Here is an 8757-nt window from a genome sequence, read left to right as displayed (position 1 = left end):
TTTTATACACACACATGCAGACTTTAAAGTCACCTATGTATACCTGTGGGGTTTTTTTGGTTGCAAAGGCATTATATGTCTTGTGTTGAGTAGTGTTTGGTTTACTGGGAAAGGAGCAATTAAGTTTGGGGCTATATATGCAGTCGCTGTCACACTGGTTCTCATGCATAAATGTACGTCTTAATACCAATCTTGTTTAATATTTCATATTTGTTTGGATTTGTTTTTTTTTTATCAAAGTGACATTATATCTGATAACCAAGATAAAACAGCTACTAAAACTTTAAAGATTTTATGTCAATATTTTGTGTGTTTTATGATAAAACTATTTCTTCAATCTTTCATGGTTGGACCCATTTAATTTCAGTGATGCTGAATTTACCAGACCAGTGATCTTTGTAGGTCTGTTTATTGCAGTCTGATTTTTTTTTTTAAAAAGAAATGAAGAAAGTGTGTTTTGTTAATTTCAAAGTATATTCCATAGTATGTGCCAAGTTTATTTAGATGTATAATTCAGAGAAATCACACGAAGTTACTCGGATCAAATACAGTAGAGAAAGGCAGGGTTATATGGCATGTTTATAGCAAGTAACTTTAAAAGTTTAAGATTTTCTTTTCGCAAAACACCTCCTTTGGGATATGATGTCAGCTTTTCCGTTGTTTCTTATGACAACATTTGAAGAAATGATCTCTTTAAGAGATTCGACACACAAAGTCAAGAGTGAGTCCTAGTGAAATATCTCTGATTAAGCTGGTCAAAATGAGCTTCAACTCAGGAAATAAAACCGCAAACCATGGACATGCAAGACTATGATAATGGATCACAGAAATACTGGGTACTTCATTACATATGCATAAGTAGAATGTGTGCACTCGTGTCTGCTTTTCTCTTTGAACTATGTTAGAAGCCTTTTAGTGAGGCCTCAAAAACCACATACCTCTTTAAGAAACATTTTTCATAATCCAGCTAACGCTTCCTCTCACTTATCATTGACCATGTTTGCTAAAGTACTGCTGTATATTGTTTGCCTTTCTTTATTGTATTCATTAATACAGGTAAATGTGCTCTAGAAATTCAGTTACTATTATCGTGTAATGTAAATCAACAAAAACATTTGTGTGATCTCCAAAAGTTTTTAAAAAAAGGTGAAGTTGTGCTAAACTTGCAATTTCCCAATTTAAAAAGTGAGGAAAATCACTTACTGATGTTTATATGATATTCCCTATATGAAGGTATTGTCAAGCAGAAACATTTTTCTTGAGCACATGCATGTGCACTCACAGACAAAAAAAATTGGGGGGCTGATGAGCATTAATAAAAATGTAACAAATTCTGTTTTAAATGCAAATGGCATACACAAAGGCAGATAAAAATCCACAAGGCCAACTGGTTTGCATAGCATAAGATTTTGTCAGGAGCAGCCTTTATTAATACACATATTGCTACTCTTGCTGATTTTTATAGTGATTAAGACATCACCACTATATCGCCATTACAGTAAGCAGATCTGAGAATATGGTTGCTTTTGAAACCACTGAAATATCTATACTTGTATGTGACATAAACCTTGTGTGTAGGATTCGTCCATATTAGTGCTTAAAACAGATCTGACCTATACTGTCCAGCTGAAAATACTACAGACACATTGTGGGAAGATACTTGCAGTGTTGGATACTCAGATTTTAATATGCATTATCTTTTTTAGGATGGGTGTCAATATGAAATGGAAAGATAACATTATGTCTTAGCTACAGCTTGTTTTGAAAGAATGTATGTTGTCTTTCACATGCACATACAATTAATATGATCTCTATTAATGCAAAAATAGAATCTTACTACTCTGCAGCTATGCAGAAAAATGCAAAGAACAATACATATACAATGATCTTTTCTACCAATATTTTAATGAATTTTACCAATATAGTTAAAATGTGACTGGCTAGCTTTACATGTAATATAAAAATACCATAAAATTAATAAACATGGTTATATATTTTACAGGAAACAATGTGTTTAAATGAGAATGAAAAGCATGATATTATGTATCAAATGCATGAAACTAAGATGTAGTATAATGTTTAGCTTGCATTTTCCCCTAATACAGCTGATGCTATATATATAAAAACCATTAAAGACACTTGCAGCTATCAAGCTGTTACTGGCATTTCCCCCATTTTCATGCTTTTGACAACACTAGTTACATCAAATAGAGATAATATTAATTTTTAGAAGTCCTTTTGACATAAAGACTTTTACAAGTTCTTTTTTTTAAATAAAGGTCACCTAATCATGGACAGTACAAATCATGTATAAACTCATCAAAGATTTCATACATTCTCCATGAAGATCATCTGCAAAGACACAAGTTTCTAAGCACTTAATTAACATAATAAAAATATGTAGATAAAAACTTGTGTGTCCTTTTTCATACTCAACAACTAGTTATGTTGCTCTGTCAAAAAAGAATCTAACATGCTAGAGGGATGATTTCACTACAAAGATATGTTTAGAAATGTGTGGCAATAACAATACAGATCCACAAACGTGGACAGACCAGATGTCAATAATAAGTTACTGTTACACCTTCACATTGCAGTTTGAGCAACTGCATTATGCTTACACCAGAGGTAAGGAAAAGTTAAATTCTCAGTTTATTATCAGTTCTATGCTTTGCCTTGTTGCGGCCCTATGCTCCTCGAACAGTAACAAGGAATAAACGAAACTCTACGCTTTGCCTTTTCCGAAGTTCAGTGTTATTATTTTCTTGTATTTAATGCTTGAATAAAATGTGTTTGTAAATGTGACAGTTTATTTTATTCCTAATATTGTGTTCCTTTTCCATTTGGCCACAAAACCCATTAATGGAGGCGCACTTTCTGTTTCAATTTCTATGACTTGCATGGTAATTGTGTAAGCAAGAGAAAACAACCAATTTTTAAGTTTAGCACGGATCACCAACTGACAGCAAATGTACAAGTTTGAACATGTGCATGTAGTTTGAAAGGTTTAAAATCACTAATTTCTTGTATACTGTTACAACATGCAGAGCAAATAAACTTCAACGACTTCAGCATTAACTATAAAATGTTGAAAGAGTCAACACAAAAAAGAAAAAGCAGAAAGGGATTGTGTAAAGAGGAAACAATATCATGTTACTATATCACATATTAAAAGACGAAACAAAATCATATTACTCAAATTACATGCTGATTGCATTTGTAACCTATACTCTAAATTACAAGTAATAATAGAGTGTAATAACTAATCCCAGATTTCTCAAAAAGAGACTTTTTTGAATCTAATCTTCCTGCATTTACCCAGGCGTATTCGTGAGGGCATGTGAACTTATATATATGTGTACACATTGCACATTTAGGAATATTGGTATATTCAATCTTTATAGCAGGCTATAAAATATAAATAAAATAATCAAAATCTATGTGCAGGGCATGGCCATCAGACAACATGCCCTCCTGGAGAGCATAACACAGGTATGCATCTCAATTTAAAACTAATCATTATGAGATGCTTCAAAAAATGTATAATCACAACATATCAAATTAATGAATAACATTCAACAATTTCTTCAACACAATTGAAAATGTAAATCTTCCAATCATTCATTTGCAGTCGGCAATAGCAATGATAACGCCCTTGCTACCGTACAAGGATTTTATATTTCTAATGCTTACCTCTCTCCTCCACCTCCTTACTTATGTTTATTGTGTGTGTTTGCTATAAATCGAGTTGTGATTATTAGCCCTTTTGAACAAAAAATGGAAAGGGTCCCATAGACTTGCAGCCAACTGTTAAGTGGTATATTTATTTATTTTTTTACTGCAATTTATCTTTTCTGAAAAAATTGTACATGTGTGTCTATGTGTCTACAAGTGGAGATCCAGAGGTGCTTCATTTATGAGAAGGAAAGAATGTTAGACATGCTGTTTTTCTTGTGTTTAGCCATTTTTCAATAAATGAGAAAAACTTGAATCCTACAGTAAGTTGCAGAAGTCTCTTCATCTTTCATTATCCAAATAACTTTCTTGGTTTGAAAAAAAATAACACTAACAACAAAGTACTTAAGTACAAACATTTAAAAATAAGCTAATGGACAGAGAAGATCTAGGTAGTCGGTTTTAAGCACTTTTATAACATTATTGTTGTGTGCAAGTTTTCCCCAAATAAGATCAAAGCTATGAAAAACAGAAATATAAAGCTGCTTTAAAACAAGTGTAGAATTATATAGAACAGTTTACGTAAATACCTTCACATGCAGCTGTTACTTTTCATCTTGCAGAAATCATCTTTGAGACATCTGCAGATATTTTAATCCAACTCGTCTTTCTTGCTGTCATTGTCAAAAGGGAATTCAAACTACACACACAAAGTTATCTCATTTTCATTGCTAATATATGTACATGCTGGAATGGAAAAAGTTTATTCATTTGGTAAAATGATGGCAACCCATCCTGTACATATCAATCGGCCTTGTGTCTTCTTGCTTTAGCCATGTTTGCTTCCCGCTTTGCCTTCCTTTTTTTGTCCTTTTCTTTATGTTCAATTTGTTTAGCCAGCTGCCATGCCAAGACTGCACTGAAAATCAAGTAACAATTTTGTTAATAGCTCTCAAAGAATCATTTATGAAGGCAAGAAAGCAAAGTTAAGCATTGATTATAAAATCTCTCCCATCTAAAATGTTGGATTTTTTAAATCATAATTTTGCTAAGCGTATTCAAGTGAAAAAAAGAAAGCAACTTAAAACTTTCAATTACGAAAATAAGGGACAAAACAACAGTCATCCAACACTATATTATTTTCAATTCCAGCAGAGGCGGTGGAAACTAACACTACTCAGAGATTTAGAAAAACTGCTCAGATGTCCAAGCCATTCTACAGGGTCATTTATCCTTATGTAGAATATAGGAAAAAAATTTTTTTTTTAAAGGATATGGAAGCTCTCCAAAATTGCAATTATTTAAATACACATTTATTATAAACTGGTTTTTTGTCTATATTTCACCATTTTGGATTATGTTTATTTCATCATTGTAGAATATACCTTATAAGAAAAAGAGGAGACAATGCTAGCAGAACATAGTAGATGAACTGCCAAGGATTAGATGAAGCAAATTGCAGCACACTCTTCAGAAGCTCATTAAAATCCCATCCAAACATTCTTGCTTCTGTGAAAAAGGGCCTGAGACAAAGGGTAACTGATAACTTAGTGGTTGAACTGGACCATAGGCTAGGTATTAAAATGCTGTAGAGATATGAAGCTGCTGCAACAAAGTCAAGGTCGCTTCAGCTGGGTAAATGGAGCACCTGCAGCAAACCACAAAACCATATTATTCATACCACTTACTCTTCCTTCTTTCTGTCTTGTTATTTTGTAGAAAATGTATAGGTACACAAACCATACCTGTATGTTTACATACTTAATGCTTTACCAATGGTATAAAAGTTTACAAATCAGCCATCAGATACAATGAACTGATATAAACAGAACAATATTAATCACCTGTGTTATTTTGCTTAGTTGAATATAGTTAGTCTATTTTCACACTATAATTTGACATCAAAGCTGTGTTCTTATCGGTGATACATTAAGTTAAAGTAAGAAGTTTTTCCACTGTTTTCATTTTATTTTGGGGGGAGGGGGAGCTGTGTGATCTAGCTACACTTTCAATTATCGTATTTATTCAGATTTATCTTACTACATTCAATGTATTTAGTCTACACAACTGAGTAACTGCAAATTTACATGACACTAAACCTTAAACACCCATAACGGACCAACAATAGTGAGCAGACGAAAATTAACAGGAAATGCTACCCCAAATGGTATAAAATTCCACACCATTTTAAATGAAATTTTAAAAGTTATAAGCCTACCGTAAATGTACAACTTTAAGCGGAATCTCTAAAAAAAAAAAACTAAAAATGCTTAAAATGTATATCCGATATTTTCTGTTCGACTTCGCCCTATGCTTGCTTCAGAAGTCGAGGATGTTCTCTTCATCTAATGGCAATCTTCAAAACACCTCATTTTTTTTAAATAAACAAATCATACTCATGCTTCCACAACAATTATGACAAAGCTATACTACTATAACACACAATTCCGGTAAATACTTCTCCACGGTATAAATACTACATGTACTGGGAACAAAAACGTACAGCCAGTGCGAGATAGCACGCATCAGATAATCAAGGGAAATAACTCTGCGAAAGATTTCATGGTGCTTTCCCTTGCGCAACGCGTTTAGTTGCTCCTTTTCATACGCAAAGGGCTTCACCGCACTCTATCTGCAGATGAATGAAGTTTACAGTCTGTCATGAATATTTCGTTAAGAAAGGAGGAACCGTCTGGTTACAAAACTGAGGCAAGTGTGAACGAGCGCAGTACTGCTGGATTATATGGGAGCTTTCTTTCACCCAACCATGGACGTAGATAGGATCTAAGTTCGTGACCCGACAGCAGGCGCCGTCCGTCAAGGGTACCCCCTATCATCTATAGTTTCTATACTGTGCTATTCATCTTTTGAAGAACATCATGCGTGTCACCCTCCACAACCACCACACTTCCAGTTCCATTTCCATCGGTAGAAGATCGAAATACAACTTACGCTTTGCAGACGACGTAAATCGGATCTGATAGCAGGCACTGACTATATACTCGGTAGTCGGTAACAGTCAATTTAAGCACGTCTAGTTTGACCATGCGACCCGCCACGTCACTCTGTCCAGGACTGTCCTTTAAAGCAGTAGTTCTCAAAGTATTTCGGACCGCGGATCACTTTACTAAAGTACAAAATACGACGGACCACCAAGGCATAAAATCACTCGACTGTACCGTGAATTTCAATTTTATATTGCCGCATTTGTTTCATCACAATTCAAAACTAAATGTACTTTTATGATAGAAGAATAGTAATGTTTACAAAAATTTACATCGCAAAGTACACATAAAAATTAAAAATAAGGTAGTGCACTGCGTTACTATGGTGGATATCAGCAATCTATGCAGATATACTGCATAGTCGTCAACCAACATGTGTCAGAACCCTTCATAATAACCAGGTCAGTCAGACAATTAAGTCTGCACCCTATCGCCTCTGCTGTACGTACTATGCAATTGAACCAGTCCTCATAAAAATCAGACTGGACAAGCTAATCAAATGAATCTCCTTACCAGGAAAACCAGAAGAATGCAAAATAGCCTTCGCAGAGGACAGCAATTTCTTCCTAAACAACTACCTGTCAATCGGTCATAACGCACATCTGCAAGTGCAGCATGGTCTCACGCACCAAGCTAAACCTAGCGAAAACCAAAGGCATGCTCGTATGGGAAATGAAGGAGGGAAAGAGACAAGACCCCAGGCATTGCATGGGCAGACGAATTATATAATATACGATGTCTTTCGGTGACGTCTCGCAGGACGACAAAAATTGTCAGGTCCTGACAAAAATCATCGCGCAACTTAACTTTTTCAGACTCCATTGCATCTCAGTATATCACAAAGCCAAAGTCATAAACACTGCAGTCCTGCCCAGACAGGTATTTAACATCCGTACTAACAATACCAGCTCACAACATTAAAGAAATAGAAAGAGCCATCTTCCAAAAGAAGAGGAAAAGGAAACACGTTGGTTGATCATACTCCAAAACGAGACCTGAAGATCATAATGGGCGACAGGAATGCCAATGAGGAAATGAAAGAGCTGAAGCAGTGTCAAGACCAGCAGGAAAAAGAAGAGCTCAAAGCAAAATACTGGGAGATGAACCGAGAAGTGAAGAAGAGTGCGAGAGGCGACAAGAGACAGTTCGCATACAGGATGGCAGAAGAGGCTGGGGAAAAATAACATAAAGATACTATATGAAATTACAAGAATTCTGCCAGGAAAGAAAAAACACCAATGCATGCAGGTGTCACAGTCGCTCGCGTTCCCACAAAAGCATTTGTGAGTTCTTTTTTACTCATAACAACTCTACCTCTTTTGTAGGCCTGTATATATTTAATAATTTTAACAACAACATACGAAAATGTTAAAAATAATTCCCTTACACACTTACAACTTATCTTGAGATGTAAAAACAATTACTCAAACAAAACACTACTAACGTCTCCACTTGGGCGCGGACGTTATACTCTAAACGACGGTCTCTGGGGACGAGCGGCCTCCCGTCTCAACAAATCAAACGCTGCCTCTTGGGGTCAGACGTTGTCTTCCTGGGCCACACACTCCAGGATACCAATAAACTAAACAATTTACAAAGCAACACAAAAACTCTTCATGGCATCTGCCAGGCCCATTAGTCCAGTGGCATTAGCCAGACCCAAACACGCGCCCCGTCTCCCGGCACTTCAACCCATGGTCCATCTTCCGGCCCCGCAGACTGCGCCTATTGACAGTTACAAACGAGAAGAAAATTGCTCATTCATATCTATTGAAAAGAATTGATCAAAAATTCAAACATACAAAACCCGAGATGTACAAAAATACAAATACCGCACCTTTCTCGGCAGACTCGATCAGCCTCCATGCACTTCCCTACACGAAGTGTCTCCTCGGGCCCGCAATAGTTAATTTAAACCGTCTTCCCCCTTTTCTTGCTCCACTATGTAAAAAACGAATCCCGATCAGTCATTCATCAGGTAAGCTCAACTACCAACGCTATGCGGGCTGTTAGCTTCATGTCATCCTCTGTGACAGCAAGCCAGTAAAGAATAAGAATTGCAGCGTCATTACCGGGG

The sequence above is a fragment of the Pomacea canaliculata genome, linkage group LG10 (assembly GCF_003073045.1).
Source record: "Pomacea canaliculata isolate SZHN2017 linkage group LG10, ASM307304v1, whole genome shotgun sequence".
NCBI classification, from domain to species: Eukaryota; Metazoa; Mollusca; class Gastropoda; order Architaenioglossa; family Ampullariidae; genus Pomacea; species Pomacea canaliculata.
The sequence above is the reverse complement of the archived record's forward strand: the minus strand, read 5'-3'. Positions refer to the sequence as shown.